Genomic DNA, 22,985 nt, shown 5'->3' on the forward strand with positions numbered 1-22,985 from the left:
TTTCCTACAGCCTTCACTATCTGGATTGGATGGAGAGTCACCTAATCTAAAAAAGAAACCTTGTGTGCACCCCACACACACAGTCAGTTATCTGAGTAGCAGCCTCTGATGTGTAGTTCAGACCTATTTAGGGGAGCCCAACAACACCTAACACTGTGACGCAAGTTCAGGAAGTCACAGCCTAGCTTGTCACAGAACCCTCGAAGTCTCTGGTTCAGTCCTTCCCATGGGTTTGGAACCGAAGGGCCACGATCAGTTCTGGGACAGTGTTGCAAATTGTGAGCTTCATTGAAACTCCACATGCAGGGCTGGTCTTCTCAGCCTTCTCTGCCAGTCACTGGAATGACCCAAACGTGACTGTGGAGCCCAGACGACAGGTATCATTTGTTCCAACATGCGTCACACTCTGCAGTTGGTTGCACCCTGTTCCCTCAGTGGCTGCCAGAATAGCCTCCTCAACATGCTGAATGAGGCCCCTGGGCTTACACACCGCGCATACCTGGTGTTCTTTCCTGTCCCTTTCTGCATTTTCCATAAGGGGGCTGAGCGTTTGAACTGCCGACAATTAATAGACCCTACCACTTTTGTGTTTACTTCCTCCTGACACTGGACAAAACAGGTGGAGTCAGTTCCACTGGCTCAGTTTCAGTGAAAGACAGCACCTCGAACATGTTGGTCAGGGGGATCAATACAACACCCTGAGTCATCCCCGTCCACGCTGTGCAGGACACCTAGATCTACCATTGACAGGTCACTTGCAGTCAAGTGGACAGGTAATGACAGATGCTGTACTTTCTGCAGAGGAGACAGGATCCACAGGAGATGATAGTACTTGAAGTACCTCTAAGTATAGGTATCACAGGTACATGACTCTCGGGAGTTCTTCCAACTCACTGATTCACAGCAGCTGCAAAGCGTTTCGCAGTAGTCGGGGTGATTTTCAGCAGCTTACGAACATTGACCAACTCGTCTTGTGTTTGAGAAGAGCATTCACAGTAGGGCTGTAGTTTGGCTGGTGCAATATATTACAAAGTAGTGAACAAAGACCCTCAACTTCAACCTGCTGATTATCTTTTAATCTGTTGAGCTAAACCGTTGCCAGTTCCCTATAAGAACTGAAGCAAATACACAAAAATGAGATTTCTATTAATGCAACACAAAAACCTGTGGTAAAAATTACTAGCTTCCTAAAACATTTTGATGTTGATTATAGTTGTTAGCAAACTGGAAAACAATTAATTTACGATAAATGCAGATATTACGTAGGGCTACTCTTCTTTAAGGGAACACTATATGTAACACAGTATGTTAGTTGCTACAAAATATGGTAGCTTCTGAAAATTCTCAAAAACATGTTTGTTTGTGTTGATACACAATGAAATTCACTGGTGATGTATTCTTTGGTTGAATAGTAAATCACAAACACAGATTTGCAACAAAATAAATTACGTATCCAAAACACTCGTACTGGCAACTTACAAAAATATGGTTTTGTAAGTGCCTGGAAATTCTCATACTAACTTTTTTTTCCCCGCAGTATTGTACAATGAAACAAGAAAGACTGTTTTGAATGACGACAGATCTACTCTTCTGAAAAATGGCTTAGAGCCCTTCTGTTTAGGCCTATAATTAACAATAACAGTACTAATTATCGCGGCACTCGCAAATGTTCAAAATTTCACAATATATCACAATACAAATGAGTATTGATAAAATCAATGAAAGGTTACGCAGAAGTAATGCAAACAGTAAAATTGCGAATCTAGACCTTTAAATCCGTACACCACACCTGCCTTGGTCCTGGACTGGAGTGGGTATTTTGTTGGGTGTGGTGAGTAAAGGGGAAAGGGGTTGGAAGTGGGATGAGTCTGAAATAGTTGCTTGGAGGGAGGAAGGTGTGCATGCAGGATGGGAATGCAGGAGGAATGGGTAGCAGGTGTACAGACTAAGCAAGTGACACGCTTGTACTGGAGCCAGTTAGGTGCAGCACACATTAAGGATGATGTGGAGGTATTTATTCAAAGTATGCAGGTCTCACAAAGGCCTTCACAGACAGGCACAACCTCCAGAATCCTAGTCTGCAAACAGCTCCCTGTGCAGTGTCCTCACACAGTCCTAATCCTCCAATCATCTCCAAGAATCTGCTGGAAAGGAGCACCCTCTCGTCATTCATTATCACCCTGGATGGGAGCAACTGAACCAGATTCATTGCCAGGGCTTTGTTCATCTATCATCATTCCCAGAAATGAGGGACATCCTACCCAAGATCCTTCCCTTCCTTCCTAAAGGGGTATTACGTGGCCTACCCAACCTACGCAACATCCTAATTCATCCCTGCGCAACTTCGTACTCCCAGCCTTTACTGCAGGGGTCTTATCCCTGTGGAAGATCCAGGTGCCACATCTGTCCGATTTCCCAACTTTGCACATTCTACTGCACTCCTGTTATAGGCTTATCCTAGGGCCAACTGTGAATGCAGCCATATCATAGAACAGCTGTGCTGCAGTTATTGTACAACCCTTTATGTGGACATGACTATCAACCAGCTGAATGAATGCCCACTACCAAATTGTCGCTAAGAACAAAGTTGACTACCTGGTGGAACAACACAATGCAGAGCAATAAAATGCTTTAGTTCAATGTCTGCTTCACAACCCATGCTATCTGGAGCCTTCCCTGTGGTACCAGCTGTTTTTAATTATGTATGTGGGAGTTATCCTAGCTACACATACTTTGCTCCCGTAATCCTCCTGGCCTCAGTCTTTGATAACGGCATAGTCCATGCCAATTCAGGCAGGCTAGGAAAAAATCTTACCTTCATAGTCTCGGATGTTATTGAATTTAGCATATGTTAAAATGAAGGACTAAGTAAGGAACACACATTTTTTTTTTTGTTTTCTCCAAAAAAATTTCTGCTCAGAGATAACGGCCCTCCAAAGATGAAAATGCGCATACCATTTTGAAGGTGCGAATTTGGGAAAAAATTTTAAAACACTGTATCTCTGGAACAGTTGTAGATATTTTTTTTTAATTTGAATGATAATTGCTTTATGATTACAAAGAAATCCTCCATTTGGACTTATCTGTCAAAGTTCTTTTACTAGTGTTCCGAACTTTTTTATAATTTATGGGAAAAAAATTTTCAAAAATGCCAGTCCATAAAATTGTTGTTATATTTTTCTGTTGATTAGTACCATATAGTTCTGCATTCCCTGAAAAGGAGAGCTTCCATTTTTAGGTTGAACAGGTGTTATATACAACTGAACTTTTTGGCATACATAAAACCTGGTTTATTACCACATTATCACATAACAGGCTCATAAAAATCAAAACCTAACATCATTTAACATAATTTTAGTTTTGAAAGATGAGTAAGAGACTCCGTTTTTAAGTACTTTAAATGGTTCCAAAATGTATGTGAAAGATCCAAAGACTTAAAGGTTTCAATTTATACAACTCCTGTGCACTTTGTTTTGTTCTGAAATTAGCCAGTCAATGAACTAAAAGTGTGTTTCACTGCTTCAGTATCTTTGATATAGAGTGATGCCTTCCTTTTGAACCAGTAGGAACTGGATCACTTGCAAAAACATTGTGAACAGGAAGTGAGCACTAATAGCATTGTTGCTGTCCAGCTGGAAACCTATATCCAGCAGTTAGTCCATGTGGTAGCATAAAGTTCACTATGATTTCGTTTAACTCATAACTGTTGTCTATAATCTCTGCAATCCACCAGTCACAGTCATATACAAACACCTCCCTCCTCAGATTGTGAATCTGAATGTTATCCTGCTGTTTCTGAGGTGTTGGCTGAACGAATGAAATTTCTTCTTTCTTGCTCTTTAAAGTGTGGTAATATGAGTTCGCCCATCACTTAAGAGTCCAAAAATGTCTCTGCTGAATTCCTTTCACAGTAGTAGTTTGGACCATTCTTCCTTTTCCTGCTCATGGATTTCTTCTATTTCCTCTTTGAACAAAAGACTGAGGGCTGTGAATGTGTAAAATTTCATGACTCTCGTATAATCCTCTGCATTCTGAATCACAGCTGTATTTTGTCTAGGAAGTGAAGTGTGTTTCATAGCATGGTGCTTCAGCAGGCCTCGTACACCATCACAAGGCCCCTTCCCATGACCAGTAGCACTGTATACCCAGTCAGTTGGCACAAGTGACTTATACTCAGTTCAAATAGCTGGTCGCATTCTTGAAAAAAGTCTTTCGCTTTATGTCACAGGCTGTTCATGACTTCACATGCCCAACGTAGGTGTCATGTCACATGCTCCAGTAAGTTCTTCAAAGTTACCACACACAGTTCAAAATTCGTGCAGTGCACACATAAGCAGACATCTGTAGGTGGGTGTGGAACTACCTACTTAGGTCATAGTGCATAAAATTTTGATCTTCTAATATGTGAAGTTGTATAGTCGCTCTTATAAATTGCAAAAGTTTCTTTAATATTGCGAGTCATGTACCTCTTTACTTTCACAACTTTTTAACCTCCAACTGTTAGAGTTATAGTGTCTTTTTTGTTGACGCTCCGGCGAGAACAGTCCCATTTATCTTCCAGAGAAAATGACTGCACTGTTTGAACTTGAGCTACTTCTACAGGATGACCATAATAGGGATCTGGTCTTATAAAGATTCCTTTTACAGACCTCAGATTTCTTGATTTGTTTACCATGTACTTTGATACTGATGGAACATGGTTGAAAATTATTTTCTTTGAAAATATCACATACATACATATATACATTAATCCTTGTTTCATAGCTCATGAATGTACGACATTTCGTAATGATGTGGAACATGTCACTTTAACATAAGTTTACTTTACACAAAATAATTCATTAATTGTTTTATGTTTTTACGTTTACTGCTTCATATCTAGGAATTCATCTATTGAGTAGAAGGAGTTGTCATTCAGAAATTCTTTTAATTTGCTTTTAAATGTTGGTTGGCTGTCTGTCAGACTTTTAATACCATTTGGCAAATGACCAAAGATTTTTGTGGCAGCATAATTTATACCTTTCTGTGACAAAGTGAGATATAATCCAGAATAGTGAAGATCATCCTTTCTTCTAGCTATGCCCTTCGCTGTTATTTTTGAATTGGGGTGGGTTATTAATGACAAATTTCATAAGTGAATATATGTATTGCGAAGGTACTGTGAATATCCTGAGTTCCTTAAATAAAGGTCTGCAAGGTGATCTTGGGTGGGCTCCAGATATTATTCTGATTACACGCTTTTGTGCAATTAATACTTTCTCTCTTAATGACGAATTGCCCAAAAATATTGTGCCATACAAAAGCAGTGAATGAAAATAGGTATAGTAGGCTAATTTACTGATATGTTTATCACCAAAATTTGCAATAACCCTAATAGCATAAGTAGCTGAACCTAACCGTTTCAGCAGTTTCTTCCAGTTCAATTTGTCATCAATGCACACACCCAGTAATTTTGAATATTCTGCCTTAGCAACAGACTTCTGTTCATAGTCTATATTTATCAGTATATATAATAGTTAAAACTTGCACCTTTTCACTGTAGGATGCACGATATTGAACAGCTGAGTTGATATTTGTGATAAATTCCTGGCAAGAGGTGCAAGAGTACTTTGGTTCATTTTCTTCTGAAGATGGAATTTCTACTTTGAAGAGTGTGGTCAGTTTGATGTAGGGCATTCATCCATAGCTTTAGTAATTTCTCTGCACTTTCTTGATGCATAAAGCTTATGACTCGACTTCACTGAACAGTTTTTTAACAGGACTAACACCTACCTCTGTAGTTGAATGATTCAGGGAATTTAATTCTTCCTCTGTTGATGCAAAATCTGCATCATCTGCACCATGGGAGGCTTCAGCTTGTTCAGATACTATCATTGTTGTTGTTCTGTCAAAATATTTAGGACACAAAAAGTCACCACTGGAAACATCTTCACTTTCAAACAGAGTCTTCAAATGAGAACACTTATTCCCAACCTGAACAAAGGTGTGTTTTTTTTGTATATCACACTTTTATGGGTATGCAAATAGTCAGCACGCTTCACTCTCCTGTGGCCGTAGTCGGAAGACGTTTCAAACAGTCCTTTAATATGATTTTTTTTTTTTAAATAAAACCTGTCCAACTTAAAAGTGGAAGCTCTCCTTTACAGAGAATATAGTACTACTTGGTACTAATCAACAGAAAAAAATCTAACTTTTCTGAATTGGCATTAAAAAACCTGTAAAGTATATAAAAAAATTCAAAAGGTGACAGTAAAAGAACTTTGACAGATGTGTCCAAATGGAGGATACCATTGTAATCATAAAGCAATTATATTTAAAATAAAAAAGCTCTAACAAAATATCTGGAACTGGTACAGAGATACAGCATTTTAAATTTTTTTTCCCAAATTCGCATCTTCAGAATGGTGTTCACAGTGTCATCTTTGGAAGCCTGTATCTCGGGCCAGGAATTTTTTGAGGGGGGGGGGGGGGGGGGGGGGGGGGGGGGGGGGGTGGGGGGGGGGGGGGGGGGGGGGGAACATGTTTCTTACTTACTCCTGAATTTTAACATGTGCTAAATTCAATAACATTCGAGAATATGAAGGTAACCCCCCCGGCCTGAAGTGATAAGGATTGTGCCTAACTCACTGTCCCCACAACCTCTACACAACAGTTTCCTCTTTCTGTCATGTCACCCCATCCTAAATCCATGCCTCCACGTCATCCTTACTTTGTGCTACATCTCTCTCCGGTACCTGCATGTCATTTGCTTAGCTCATATACCTACCAACACCTTTCCACAATCCTAACCTGCTCACTTAGTGCCTCCTTCCAAGCCAAGTGTGTGTGTGTGTGTGTGTGTGTGTGTGTGTGTGTGTGTGTGTAAACAAGAAAATGAAAAGGTGTATTACAGATGCTGAAATAATCAGGCAATAGTGAGACTTGTTCAAATAAATAAACTGAAGTTATTCCATGTAATAATTCTCATACCAACATGTCCACCTTTAAGAGATAAAAAATCTTCATGTAGAAGTACAGAAACATGTAGCAAATCCCACTATAAATGCCGAAGAAAGATTCTTGGTTGAAACTCCACTTATGGTGGCAGAAATTAGAGGTGTTTTGTTAGTAGAATTAGCTCAGAACAGCATGCTTCTCCTGAACAGATATTCCCATACGAAAATGCACAGGAAAAAGCACATGACAAGGACCAAGTCTAACTAAAAGTGAAATTTGCTGTATTTTATCAAATAATAAAGAAATTGCACCATATATGACTGCCTTAAACCACTTTTTGAATTACATGGGGTAATAGGCTTGTCAAATGCAGAGGAAGAATAAGCACAAAGCTAGAAAGGAAAAGACTCATCTGGGTCATAAGACGAATAGAGTATGTAAATTTTGTTAAAAATACAGATATGGTTACCTAGCTATTCTGTTGCATGCTGCCGGTTGTAACAGCACAGATAAAGATGAGAAGTCAGCACAGTGACTCATGAATGGGATGTGGGCAGCACATGATACTCAGCCGTAATTTTCTTTCTTTCACAAATGAAGTTAACTGGAATTTTGTTTAAGCTGAGGTATTAGGCCCCGCCCTTACCATGATGTTGGAAATTGCAACATATACTAAAAAAAAAGTAAAATATTTCTGAGAACCAAGATCATAATATTGAGCGATTCTCCTTTGCTACCTATTGTATCCTACCACCAGACTGGCTATGACTAATGATAACAAACTGCCAACAGCAACATCCAATGGAAGAGTCGGGTACACTGTAAGTGTACTTCAGGCCTCAAATGGAGCAAGGCAGTATCACAGGTGGCCTCCACACATCTTCCCTACTGATCCCTGCAACTTCTGAAGGAAGGATCGTCAGACAATAATTATAAAGTCTGGGAGTCAAAACAGCCTTAAAAGTAAACTTCATGAGCTTACACAAATAAAGTGTCTATTAAATAAATATATTTTCTGGGTCCTTCTTTGAGCAAAATATGTTTGTTGTTCTTATCTCTTTACTCATACAGTTCTCACTTATGTTAAATTGTCATCAGTGGGTTACCCATTAATTTACTTAACAGCACATTTTTATCAGTTGTACGTCTTCAGCAATGCTTCTGTGTTTTAATATTAACAGTTTGTAATCTGCCGTTTTGTTGTTTGTGGTAGAGGTATTCAGCAGATAATAAAATAAGCAAAACTCAGTGATAATGGTGTGACATATGTGATACATATATGGGTAAAGAGGGAAACACAAGAACTTGTTTTTATAAAGCCAGAACCCTCAAAACTTATTTTATTATTTTTTTTTTATTTTATTTTTTTTATTACAGCCGATATGAAGCACATAGTGATCTTTCGTAAAGATAATCACCTAAATGTAAATAATCTATTCACTTCAATCAAACGTGACCAGTTTTCTTCCATTGGCCAAAATGTTCTCCAGCGAGTCATTGTTTCTAAGACAAAACTCAAGGCTGCATGGCCCCTTCTGCAGTACTCACCCGTGAAAGCAATTGTAATTTATTTCAAGCTAAGTCTGTGCATTTGACATGTAAATTCTGTCATTTTTATGGACCATATGTTTCTTAGGGAAATGAAAAACTTGAGAATGATCAATTTCACTGCACATATTGCAGGCTTACAAAACCCGTTTTCTGCACTCTACAAGGGGTTATCATCAGCTGCACGAAATCTCCAATTGCAAACAAAATCAGAACATTGCCCATCTTTCAAGCTCACGCAACTGATTGCCACTGTGGTTGCCAATTGACAAACATTTTTGCGGTAATGGCCACTCTCATTGGTTCTGCTGCTTTGCAGAGGATTGATTCTTCTCATTGTTGCACTTTTAGAAATATTCTTTGATTTAGCTTTTGTTTGGTAGTCAGATTTTTTTGTAATTTGTAACAATATAGTCAGCATTGGATTTAGATGCAGTTTTCCCTCATTTCAAGTATGTATTATGCCATCACATAGGTCCTCGTAGGTAATGGAAAGTGATATCATTGTTTATATATAGAATAAACATTCAATTTTTCTTAATGATTACCAGCATTTCTGATTACATTTAATTTGTTTCTTAGCAAACAGTGTATACTGTAAACAGATTTTTGGTGTAATTTGCTGATGACTTACTGCTCTGCTGCATCACTGACGAGACTAAAAAATTGCAAACTAATATCAACCTCTAATATTCACAAATTTCTGGAGCCAATTTGACAGTCTAACTCATTTATTAAACTGACACCAAAGGCTTATTCGCTTCAAACTACTTCTCTCCGGTATTTGAAAGTGCCTCCAGGTAGACCTCTCACATTTATTTACATCCTAACATTGGAAAAAGTTTCCATAATCATCATATAGTGCTTTAGAGCAGTCCAGAAACGCTGTGCGATATACAAGTGGACCTGCGTGTCCTCCTCGGTAAATCATCTCTTCTTTACTTAGGGAAATCCACCCATCCCTAAATGGTACACAAATGCAATGCTTGCAGATGCAGCTCTAACCAAAATGCACTGAATGCCTACCACAGTATCTTTAATGAGAAATCACAACTGTGCTGTGGCTGGTTATTGTGCGACACTTGTACTGTACTGGTCTGTAAAACAGTTTTAAATTAAAATCCAAGTTACAGAATTTACCATGGAAGCTTGCCCTTACAGGTGGTATAGTCTGGAAAGCTTGTAATGGTACTGCAGGATAGGTTGTGCTGAGAAATAATTATTAAGAAAAAAGTGAATGTATTGTACCATTTCCAATTTAATTAGCATTGAAGTTAGCCAATGAGGTTGTTGCACATGTAGATTCAACCAGTCTGCCAGAGAAAGTGTCAACAAATGTGTTCTTGATTTGGTTTCCTCATACCAAACAAAAGTAGCTTTTGCTCACCTGGGTTAAATTTATCAGTTCTGAAAAAGGCACATTTTAGTTGGTAATGAGCATTTCAACAAGCATTAGCTCACGGACCCACTTAATGAATACTAAAACACAAAGGGCAGCGAAAACAAGCAGGAAGATTTACATGTTCAGCAGACTAGACAGATAATAGTGTCATACCTAAATGAGAAAGTTGAAGCTTTTCCCCCTGGTCAGTAGCATGTAGACAAGCTATGGCTCAAGTGTAAAAGAATAGTTCACTATACCCTGGATGGATAGTTTCCCAGTAGAATAATTCATAATGGGAGAGGTACTCCATGGTATACAATCACCATAGAGGAACTTCTAAAGAAACACAGACTACTGCATAATAGGTATGAAACAAAGTATGGTGCTATAGATAGAAAGATACTGAATGAAAAACATTTGGCAGTGAAGAGAGCAATGTGTGAAGCATCCAGTGACTACTGTCACGGATTGTTGTCAAATGATCTTTCACAAAACCCAAAGAAATTCTGGTCATATGTAAAGGCTGTTAGTGTCACCAAATTTAGTGTCCAGTCACTCGCGGACAGGACTGGAACTGCAATTAAGAGTAGCAAAGCAAAGGCTGAAATCTTAACCCTCTTTCTAAATATTCCTCTACAAAGGAAAACCCAGGAGTTTTGCCCTAGCTTAATTCTCGTACCACTGAAAAGAGGAGTGAAACAAATAGTGTCTGTGGCATTGAGAAACAGCTGAAACTGTTAAAATTGAACAAAGCTCCAGGGTCCATTGGAATTTGTATTAAATTCTGTACCCAATTCACAATTGAGTTAGCCACTCTGTTAACTATGGTCTATCATAGATCCCTCAAACAAAAAACTTTGCGCAGTAGTTGTAAGAAAGCTCAGTTCACATATGTCTACAAGAAGATTAGCAGAAACTACCATCCAATTCCTTGACATCCATTTTTGTTTTAGAAACTTGGAACATATTTTGAGCTCCAACGTAATAAAGTATCTCAAAAAGAATGACCTCCTCCCAGCCAATGAACATGGATTTCGGAAATGTAGATCCTGTGAAACCCAACTTTCACTTTCCTCACATGACATCCTGAAAGCCATGGATCAAGCAAGCAGGTGATGCAGTATTTCTTGATTTCCAAGAAGCGTTTGAGTTAGTACCACATCTACGCTTGTTATTAAAAGTACAATAGTATGGTGTATCAGACAAAATATGTGACTGGATTGAAGATTTCTTGTTGGGGAGGACACATTGTTGTGGATGAATAGTTATTGACAGATGTAGAAGTAACATTGAGTGCACCCCAAGGAAGTGTGTTGGGTCCCTTGGTGTGCATGTTGTGTGTTAATGATTTTGTGGACAATATTGATAGTAGCTGAGACTTTTTGCAGGTGGTGCAGTTGTCTACAGTGATGTACATTGAATGAAGCTGTACAAATAATCAGTCAGACCTTGATAAGATTTCAAAGCCGTGCAATGACTGGCAGCTTGTTTTAACCCTAGGAGTACTAACGTATATTTGGTTACAAGGAGCACCAGCCAAGGGCAAATTTTGCCTGTGTTACAATAAGCTGTAAATCCTATTAATATGTATTTATTTTAAGTAATTGTGTTTCCAATGTGAAACCAGTTTAACAGGAAATAATGACAACATAACTAAAAACAGAATTTTTTGAACATGTATGGTGAATATAACAACAACAGTGGAGATATATTGGACAGTGAAAGTTTGTATAAACTAGAAACATAAAGTCTGTACTCGAATAGTCAGGCTTTCCAAAGCTTCTATGCATCTTTGATCTACGTACTGAATAATACAGTTTTCTCCTTGAAGGAAAGTTTCAAAAACAGAAACAAAACACTTGCACAAGTATAGGTTATGGTATGTTGAAAACTTTCGAAAAACAGTCTTCACTTGGAGAGAATACTGTCATTTACAGATGAAATTTACCTGCACATGTTAACGTGTTTTTTCGTGATGTTGTCTCTGGTGCTCTGGTTATTTGCATTCTTCAAGCATATTTAGCATCTTGCTTTTCTAGTTAGTTCCTCATATGCAGCAATTTTGGTTACCTCTAGTTTCTTTCCAAGGGTATCTCCCATTGCGCAAAAAATAGGTGGCCGGAGTCCTTTTAAGTCCTTGGATCACTCTTCTACATATGGTTTCAAAAGTTCAAAGCCTAATTCTTGGATATACAGTTTTCTAGTGTTTGATTTCCCTTCATTCTTTTAGCCACATTCATCTTGAACAGTGTGTATGAGTTTACTGCAGCTATATCAAATAGGCTGTAGATCATTGGAAGTGGCCAACTTAGAGTATGTCATGGTCATTTGATCTATGGCATCCACTCCTCCCTTAGTGGACTTATATTATGGTTTAATATGGGTTTTCTTTTTTGGTGTATCAATGTCTGCTCCCGCTTCACAATGTTATGCACCATCAACAGATTTTTTTAGTTTTCCTTTGTGATGTAAGAGACAATTGTTATTTAGGCTTCTTAATAGATGGATCTGTGAATGCAAATTTGGAGGAAAGCGGCTCTCTGTCTACTCCCATCCTAAGTTCTTGCATTGTGTGTTTTCTGTTGGATTTGAGTGTCCCAAACATTGTAAGTTTGTAATCTTTGTACCGTATGTCCAATTCCACAGAAGTGTAGAAACAGTCAGTTGTGATATTGTAGCCTGTATTCTTTATTGGCTCCACCAGTCTCTTCACAATCTCAAGAGGACCTCATTCACAGGCAGATCTACGTTTCCAGTATGCACTTCCATTTTTACTATGTATCGTTCAGTTATACTTCTAAGATTTCTACCAAGTATACCATATTTTCCAGGTTTGTCTTTAAGGAAAAGGATGACAACATCTGTAAAGACGTAGTATTTAATCAATTGGATTGTGAGGTCCACTTCTGAAGTACCTTGGGAATACTCCATTCAATTCTTCAAATAATTCACACAGTGCTGAAAATTTGTTTCTTATATGTCTTTCTGCCCTGATGCCTTTAACATCAAAGCAAAGAATTTTCAGTAGCTGATATGCTCTTGGCTTACACATAGTTCCTCTTTATTTGGCTCTTCCCAACAAATTTAATCATAAGTGAGCTAAAGAAATATTGGTGTCCTGGTTAGTTCCCATTAGAATTAAAATTCTTATCAAAGCATATACACTCATGCTCATAAATTAAGGATAATTGCAGAATGCGGTGCCACACAACATGGCACTACACAAAACTGGCGCTAACAGCATAGGCACATAGGGAACACACACGACATGGATCTGTAAGTCTACGGTATTTGTGATATTGTGAGAAGTTGAGAAAAACGTCCCGAAACACGTGTTCTACAAAACTCCACTGTTTCCCCGATATCAATATGGGATATGATCACTATGCACATGTACACAGGCCGCACAACGTATTGGCATACTCTGGATCAGGTGGTCGAGCAGCTGCTGGATTATAGCCTCCCATTCTTGCACCAGTGCCTGTCAGAGCTCCTGAAGTGTCCTAGGGGTTTGAAGATGTGCAGCGATATGTTGACAGAGAGCATCCCAGATGTGCTCGATGGGGTTTAGATCTGGAGAACAGGTAGGCCACTCCATTCGCCTGATATCTTCTGTTTCAAGGTACTCCTCCACGATGGCAGCTCGGTGGGGACCTGCATTATCATCCATCAGGAGGAAGGTGGGACCCATTGCACCCTTGAAAAGGCGGACATACTGGTGCAAAATGATGTCCTGATACACCTGACCTGTTACAGTTCCTCTGTCAAAGACATGCAGGGGTGTACGTGCTCCAATCATAATCCCACCCCACACCAGCAAACCACGACCTCCATACAGATCCCTTTCAAGGACATTAAGGGGTGGTATGAAAACCCAGCGAGAATCACTGTTCAGACTATACCTGGATGCGTCCATGAACATAACCTGGGACCACTCTTTCAGTGACCATGTAGTGAGTTCTTGACACTAGGCTTTACGTGCTCTCCTGTGACCAGGGGTCAGTGGAATGCACCTTGCAGGTCTCCAGGCGAATAAACCATGTCTGTTCAGTTGTCTGCAGACTATGTGTCTGGAGACAACTGTTCCATTGGCTGCGGTAAGGCCCCGAGCAAGGCTACCTGCAGTACTCCGTGGCCGTCTGCAAGCACTGATGGTGAGATATTGGTCTTCTTGTGGTGTTTTACACTATGGATTTCCCATACTGTAGCACCTGGACACATTTCCTGGTCTGCTGGAATCGTTGCCATAATCTTGAGATCACATTTTGTGGCACACAGAAGGCCCGTGCTACGACCTGCTGTGTTTGAACAGCCTCCAGTCACCCTAGTATTCTACCCCTCATAACATCATCAATATGTGTTCTTTGAGCCATTTTCAGCACACATTTACCATTAGCACGTCTGAAAATGTCTGCACACTTACTCGCTGCACTGTACTCTGACATGCACCAACACACCTCTGCGTATGTGGACTGCTGCCAGTGCCACCGTGCAACGACCGCAGGTCAAATGCACTCATGGTCATACCCCAAGGTGATTTAAACCCGAAAACTGCCCACCAGAGCATTGTTTCAACATGTATCAGCATTATCCTTAATTTATGAGCATGAGTGTATTTCAGAAATGCTAGCAGGGGGTAATTGTTTTCTTTCAGTTTCTTCATTTGCATGGTCAACTGTTTCAGGAGTGAAAAATTTCTTGAATGACTCACGTATATTTGTTACTTTCCCAGCAGTAGTTATTCCCTGATGTTCACAGACTGTGTTGGCAAAATCCCTTTTACAATGCCTTGGAGCTTCTGCAAGATACACTTTACCAGAACTTCTAACATATTTGTTTGTAGCATTACCTACATGGCTTGTTTTTTCTTCGTCTTCCACTACTTCATTATTCACTTCTATGTCTGTGTGATCCAACTCAAAATTACTGAAATCTGATAATTCATAGCCTAGTAAAAGTTCTGCAAGAAGTTCTGCATCGTTGAAGCCTCTAAACTCATTTCAGAAAATCTACTTTACAAGGGAAATGTTTGCTCCGTCGTGACAAACTGCTAATAACAATGTTTGCTTTGTAAATAAAAAATGCCTTCTCTTGCTGCACTGTATTTTTTTCCTCTCCCAGATGCTCTTCACCCTTTTTTTCACTTTAAGGCGTCATAAGTGGGACACTTTTCTCTTGTTACGTATTATTTGTCGATTATAGTACAGTTCACCTCTCGCTTTTTATGTAAATACGTGGTTACTTGCAACAGTTCTTTGTGTTTTTAGTTGGCATCTTCATATCCTCTCATCTGGTCACATGCTGGAGGTTGCTCTAGCGCTCTATTTACGAAACATAAGAATGCTTTTATGTTACGAACATTTTTCTTCCCACTTTTCATTTTGTTTGTTCTAGATGTTCTGGTGCACTGTCAGTCTTCTGTCGCCAACATAGACATTTGATCAACTTTGAACTTCAAAATATAACTACTTTTAGTTCATTGTGTATCCCATCTTGTTTGGTTAAATCTCAAAGATGATACCTTAAAGTGAAAAAAGACAAAAGACCCCTAGGGGAATAAAACACAGTGCGGCAGGAGAAGGCATTTTTTTATTTACAAAGCAAATATTTCTGTGCTTGCTGCGGAGAATGGCCACACAAACAAATTAGTTGCTAATAATAATGGGTAGTAATCAACAATGAAAATGAGACTCGACAATTAGACTCTCAACAAGACAATGTAAAACTCACATTTGAGGTTGCCAACTGAAATTTAATAAAAGAAAAATGTAAATGCAATTTTTGTCCATTTTTGGCAAAATGTGCCTTTTTATGGGCAGTTTTGGCCTGTGCTTGGTGGTTGTAGGGTTAAATGTTCAAAAACATTAAACTGTGCACGTTACGAAATGAAAAATCTTCTAAATAATGTTATTAGTTAGTCACAGCTGGAATCTGGAAAAATCATATAAATACTTGGGTGTAACAGTTAGTAGGGATGTGAGGTGGAACAATGAAATAGGCTCAGCTGTGGGTAAAGCAGACAGCAGACCTTGGTGTATTGGTAGAATACTAGGAAAATGCAATCAGTCTACAAAGGAGATAGTTTACAAATCATTCATTTGACCCATTCTAGTGTATTGATCAAGTGTGTGGGACCCATACCAAATCGGACTAGCAGAGGAAACTGGAGAGAAGGGCAGCACAAATGGTCAAAGGTTTGTTTGACCCATGGGAGTGTCTTACAGAGTTGCTGAAGAAACTGCACTGGCAGACTCTTGAAGAGAAAAGTAAGTTATCCCAAGAAAGCCTACTTACGAAGTTTCAAGAACCAGCTTTAAATCCTGAATCTAAGAATATACCTATGTATCTCTTGTGTAGGGATCATGTAAACAAGATCATTTTAATTGAAAGTGCACACAAGACATTTAACAATGATTCTTTCCGTGCTCCATACACGAATGGAATGGCAAGAAATCGAAACACAGTTCTTAGGTAGGGACCCGCCGTTTTGTAATGAATGTCTTGAATTAGCCTAACATAGTGGTTAAAGAGATGAAATATAAAGCTCTTTGTGATGCAAACTTTACCTCATTCAGAATAACAAAATAACTGATTGCTAATCGTGTATGGACAGCTGCCATAGCAGGAACCAACCAGAGAATAAGCTTAGGCACATGTTTTCTTTTCAGCTCTCTCATGTTGTGGTGCTGATTGTAGAATATTGCAGGTGAAAATGTAACTTCTTGGGATTTATATTTGCTGTATGCTTTGAGTGTCTAAAACAGCATGTATAATTCATGTAACATAATTCTTGATGTTACTACTTAGCAAACACAGAAAATTTATATGCTATTCAATCCTATGCAACCACCTTCATTTCAGCATAACAACTACACCCTACATCCATTTAAACCAGCTTACTATATTCATACCTTGATTTTACTCTACCCCCTGACCCCCTTTCCTCAGTAACCAAACTAATTATTCCTTGATGCCTCGGCATATGTCCTATCAACCTATCCCTTCATTAGTTAACATATTTTGATGTGATTATAACTGCTTAATATAAGCAGGTGCCTGTGACTGGATTGTGTTTTAGAATTGCTTAGATGCTGGAGCAGCTGACCACAAATTTTTAAACAATTTTCTTATTTGTGGTTGATTTCTGTTTTGTGAAATAGCATGTCTGAGTGACCCCAAATAAAGTTCAGAACACATCTCCCTTTTTGAACATTTTGGCTTGCTTCAGACTTAATATCATTTTGTTAGTATTACATTTGTGAATCTTCTTTGATGATACTTTCGTAGCCATAATTTCAGCAGACACAAGATTAAATGTTGGGGTAAAAGAAACATATTTCGTTCATTGATCAGTTTGCAATAGCAGCCACAGTAAGCATTGCTCTACTGAGACAAACAGGAAATGTCAAATGTTTAAAGTTTTTGTGGTATGCAAATGTTTAACAATTAGTTTGTTGACTGTAAATTGCATTGTTTACATGTGTAAGAATGTGATTTTACTTGGTTGTCATGGATTGGTTTGTAGCTGAATTTATGTCTTGTCTGAAAAATATGTAGACAGAAACAAGATTAATAGAATTAAAATGACTAAAAAAATTTTGTTTCAGAAACAAGCTCTTCGTCGTATTGACACAGTACAAGAAGTTGGGATCATTCATTACTGTGTGTAAGGAGGCATCTCGGACAATTAATGGTGTATCAGATGTTTACCATGTTCGGTGAGTGGTGATACTACTCATTTTATTTCTGTGTTACTGGCAGAAACTTGAGAATCCATAGCTAGCAAAGAGTTGAAAAAGTAAAGGACACTATGCAGTTTAGCATCTGTATCCTTACGTTGGCCTTTTTGGAGCATAATATTTTAGTTTCACGTTTCACACACAACTTTGTATACTGACAGTATGAATTGATCAAATTTCCAGTGCAGAATGCTGGCAGTTCTGCAAGTCGTGGTTGTCTGCAGTGCTTAAAGTGAAAGCAGAAAATGAGCACTGAATATGTGGAAAAACCAGATGAGACCACCAGTTGCTTCTCTTATTCTCTTCCATACTGAAAAGTCAAACACTGACTTATTTTAATCACAACAGGAATTTACTTTTTTGCTAAAGTTTCAAATGACATTTGTCATATTTTCCGCTTCAATGCAGTGTGACATTAATGCAAAGAGAAACCTGTAGAAGTGTCAAAAGATTGAAATCCATTATTTACTTTGAAGAATAACCTTTCATTGTTAACCTGTTGACTTCTGTTGGTGGGTTAACTGGTCATTATCCTCTGTTCCTCACGTGCTATTGACAAGTTTAAGTGGAGCCTCTGGGTTTTCCTTTAGCAATTAGACAAGTTCACTTGGCTCTCCAAGCCCTTTGAGTTATGACGATTAGAATAATCACACCTCTGATCAGATGCATGTTTGCTGTTGACAAGTTTAAGTGTACAGTAGATTTTCTGGCTCTTATCTCTGTAGCATTTCATAATTCAGATTGCTAAATTGTGTTTGAGTATTTTGTCTATTGTGTTCTCATTTTGTCACTTTCAATTTAAATTTACATCTTACTGTTCAACATGATTGACATTGTAGTCTTCGACGTATGAAAAGTGACAATGATGACAAATTATTTGATGCCGACATAAGTGATACTTCTCCACAAATTCTTAAAGCAGGTGTAACAAGTAACAATGTTTCAACAAGAGATGCAGTTATTTGTTCATCTGAATCTGAAGAATCTGAAAGTGAGAGTGAAACACTTGGGAAGAAATTGGTTTAATGACAAATTTGATTGGAAAGAAAATGATTTTTGTCCACTTAACCACAACATTTGATGATTTGTCTTCAGGATACAGTCAACTACAGAATGATACATGCATTCTGACATTCTTCTTGTTATTTTTGACAGAAGGTACTATGCCGACAAATACAAAGATTAGAGGTTTAAAGTGCCATGGTGTCCTATTTCATATGTGAAATACATAAAAATACAGCATACATTGTGTCAGGTATACAAAAATAAGAAATGGTTATCTGTTTAGTATATTGAACTTCTCATATATCAACGGAAGTATTCATACATCTTGATTTCCATTGTCTCAGAGATTTTATTGCACATAAAATGTTCTATGTTAGTACATTTTCATAAACCATTCAGGCTCATGCACATCTCGTCCTTTGTGGCTATCTGTAGATGAATTGTGCAGAAAACACACATGAAAGGATGAATGCATTGAAATGTGTGGACCTAATTTTGAAAATTATGAAATACTGTTAACTGCGTGATGGGGAACTAGGAAGTCCATTTGCTGCATTTCTTCTGTTTGTGTGCAGCATCGTGGCTGTGAACACCACGAGTAGGGAACACTGCTTGGCAGATCCGTCAGTTTGATGTGGTGTAAGTTACCTGTGATTGTTCTTCTTCCAATACGGTTGACTTTTAGTCATAGATCATTCTCACAAATAACCCATGTTACACTAGATTTATGATGAACTAGTTATTGGAAATTAATTAAATGCATTCTCAAATTTCCTAAAATGATGATAGCTCTTCCTTAAGTGTACTGTTTACATAGTGTATTTCTTACAGATGGTAATCTGCCTTCCTTCACTGATTGGGCATTTGATTAGTCAGCAAAAAAATGTTCACGAAGCTACCAGATAACTTTAATGCTACAGTAATAGCGAAATTAAAAAGTTTTTTTAAAGTGATTCACAGCAAATCCCAATATGTGAGACCTGTCACAAATGATCAGTATATTTTGTCCACCTATGAAGTAGCAGGATGCTTTTGACTACGCAAATAACATAGAAGATAACTGTATAATTGATGACTCCTCAGCTGCAATGAAAAATTTAATATGCACAAGAATGGAAAGTAACCGATAGTGTGCGATCCAAAAATGTCTGCTGAAGTAAGATCAAATTTGTTTATTTCTGTATTTATTAGAGCAAAGAATACAAACAATGCACTAGGTGTTATTGACTTGTAGCTGTGAAGGAATACTGAACTCCTGATCTGTGTAGAAAGTGACATGTAACAGTTGGAATGTGTTACCAGAATTGCATCAGAAACTAGTGAAGGAATAGCTTTTATTAAAGTTCTGCAGGTTTGTGACAGCTGTTAATTTGCAGACAGCTCTCAAAGTCAAAAACTAACTATTATGTCTACAGAAATTTTCCTCTTGGTGTAACAAATCTTAGAGTGGCAGAAGGAAACATCTTATGAAAAACTCGTGAAGCTTTCAGCACAGGGAGAGGCAGGCTACTGGCGTATGTCCCACCAGGTAGAAGCCTTGTTGCATTAGGTGACTGTGACGTAGCATCAGTTTGGCATGTTGCAAGTGTGTCTGCAGCAGTCACAGGGCTAAGAGGAAAAGGTAGCTAAATTTGCAATGTTGAACTCAATTTCTTAACATTGTTGCCTAAATGGTGGTGATCCATAAGTGAAGAGTCACTTCTGTGACACTCTAAGTTACAGTAATCTACTTTAAGCCACAGTCATTGAGCCTTTATTTTGCAACTGGTTTCGAGATCTATTGAATTAGATTCACTGAAGTTAAATGAATAATTTGATGGATACCTACATCTGCATGTACACTCTACAAGCCATTTCATGGTGCATGGCAAAAGGTACTTCTGGTACCATTATCCGTTCCAGTGTCTCTGTTCCTTTGTGAATTGTGTTTGTGAAGGACAATTGTCAAAAATCCTCAATATGAGCCTTAATTTATCAGATTTTTACGTTGTGGCCTTTTCTCATGAGGTCCACTGTTGAGTGATACTAGTTGTTTTCCTATTCCACAATCGCATATCAGCCATCTTGGCATTCATGGAAAAATTGAAAGGAGGACCTTTATTATGACCTTCTGCAGTGGAACACTCTTGGAAAAACAAATTTAGTATTTCAGCTTAACTTTTTCTCTCCCTCTCCCTCCCCCCCCCCCCCTTCAAAAAAAAGAAAAAGAAGAAGAAGAAGAAGAAGCCCTCCTCTCCTGCCAGTGACCATTTACACCTACATCTGCGCCGAATTGCATGGCAGAGGGTACGTCCCATGGTACAAGTTATTAGGGTTTCTGCCAATTCCATTCATGCGGAGTGCGGGAAGAATGGTTGTTTGAATGCCTGTGTGTGTGTGTGTGTGTGTGTGTGTGTGTGTGTGTGTGTGTGTGCGCGCGCTGTAATTATTCTAATCTTGTCCTCACAATCCATATGTGAGCGGTATGTAGGGGTTTGTAGTATATTCTTAATCATCATTTTAAGCCATTTCTTCAAACTTTGTTAGTAGATATTCTTGGGATAGTTTACATGTATCTTCAGGAGTCTACCAGTTCAGTTTCTTCAGCATCACTGTAACACTCTCCCATGAAACAAATAAAGCTGTGATCGTTTGTGTTGTCCTTCTCTGTGTACAGTCATAGCCCCTGTTAATCCTATATGGCATGGATCCCACACACTTGAGCAGCTTGATAACATGGCTGTCAACCCATGGCAGATCTCTCACATTTTTCAAGGGCACAAGCAGTTCTGAGGAATATTTAACTTCTCCTATTATTATTATTATTATTATTTTTTTTTTTTTAAATATCATCCATTTGTGCACCATATCGACGTCCCCAAAGCTGTAGCTTTGATGTGGACTGCTCACATACTCTGCAATTTGTGCCATGTCACTCTTCATAAACAAAAATATTTTCTTACCTTCTCGAACATTCCATTAACCCCCCACCCCAACCCCCAGTTCCTTAAAGAATCAAACTCTCGTGTATAAAAAAGCTTCGAAAGCTCTTATTTAGGAAGAGCTAGTTTTCCAAGCATCTCAATGTTTATGATGTCAATATCTCCTGAACTGTGACATACAGGGATGAAATTATGCAAGTGTATTCAGTGATAAATGTGGATAAAGCCTACAAATTACATTGTGAATAGAGTTAGAAGTAAGGAAGTAATCAATTCAAACTTCATACTTAATAGTGAAGTTTCAGTGCATGAATAGCATAAATATAGTAAGTGATAAAAAAAAATTTCCATTAATTATTTTGCAAGAGTTCGCAGCGAGAGAAAGTTTCGATTAGTTTCTAGTTATGTGGAATTTTGATGAAAGTAATAAAATGCCCTTATTTTCAAATATTGAACAAACATAATCAACCTAATTTGTGCACCATGAGTAGCAACAGCCTCAAGACAGAGTTTCCAATTGTAATACTTAAATTATTGTGTTAACTCATTAATGGAATATTATACCCCTTAATGAGCAATTATAGCAAAATTATAAATTTGGTAAATAATTATATGAAATACTGGATTTTTTCCAAGCCATCACCCATGTGTGCATCTCATCACACATATTGAACACACATCCTCTTCCCCCTTTTTTCTGCCCATTTCTCTGTACATCTCCTCTCCCTTAATTCTGTACATACTCGGACCCCCTTCCCCCTCTACCCACGTACTCGGGCGCCCTTACCCCTGTGCCCACGTACTCGGGCGCCCTTACCCCTGTGCCCACGTACTCGGGCGCCCTTACCCCTGTGCCCAGGTACTCGGGCGCCCTTACCCCTGTGCCCAGGTACTCGGGCGCCCTTACCCCTGTGCCCAGGTACTCGGGCGCCCTTACCCCTGTGCCCAGGTACTCGGGCGCCCTTACCCCTGTGCCCACGTGCTCGGGCGCCCTTACCCCTGTGCCCACGTGCTCGGGCGCCCTTACCCCTGTGCCCACGTGCTCGGGCGCCCTTACCCCTGTGCCCACGTGCTCGGGCGCCCTTACCCCTGTGCCCACGTGCTCGGGCGCCCTTACCCCTGTGCCCACGTGCTCGGGCGCCCTTACCCCTGTGCCCACGTGCTCGGGCGCCCTTACCCCTGTGCCCACGTGCTCGGGCCTTTTGGTCACCGCGCCGCCCTCAATCACCCGCTAAATGTTTCTTTTCCCACAGTACTGCTTTCCAGACAATAAGTGTAATGCACACACACTTAACCCCCCCCCCCACACACACACACACACACATCCCCCCCCCTTACACACTTACTTGTATCCCCCACCCCCGAGGTAGCCGTTTAGTAACAATCATACACTGCCACAGTTGGCAACTTGCCTACCATTAGCATAGTTAAAATTATAATATAAAGGAATAT

General features: G+C 39.1%; 1 long non-coding RNA gene across 1 annotated transcript in view; it reads left to right on the plus strand.

The window, feature by feature from the left end:
• Positions 1-22,985, plus strand: part of LOC126190868 (uncharacterized) — a 55,701-nt gene that overhangs the window by 11,089 nt on the left and 21,627 nt on the right. Inside the window, exon 3 of the long non-coding RNA XR_007538290.1 lies at positions 17,476-17,586. This is a non-coding gene — a long non-coding RNA (uncharacterized LOC126190868). The remainder of the gene's footprint in view (positions 1-17,475; positions 17,587-22,985) is intronic.

The sequence above is a fragment of the Schistocerca cancellata genome, chromosome 6 (genome assembly GCF_023864275.1).
Source record: "Schistocerca cancellata isolate TAMUIC-IGC-003103 chromosome 6, iqSchCanc2.1, whole genome shotgun sequence".
NCBI lineage: Eukaryota > Metazoa > Arthropoda > Insecta > Orthoptera > Acrididae > Schistocerca > Schistocerca cancellata.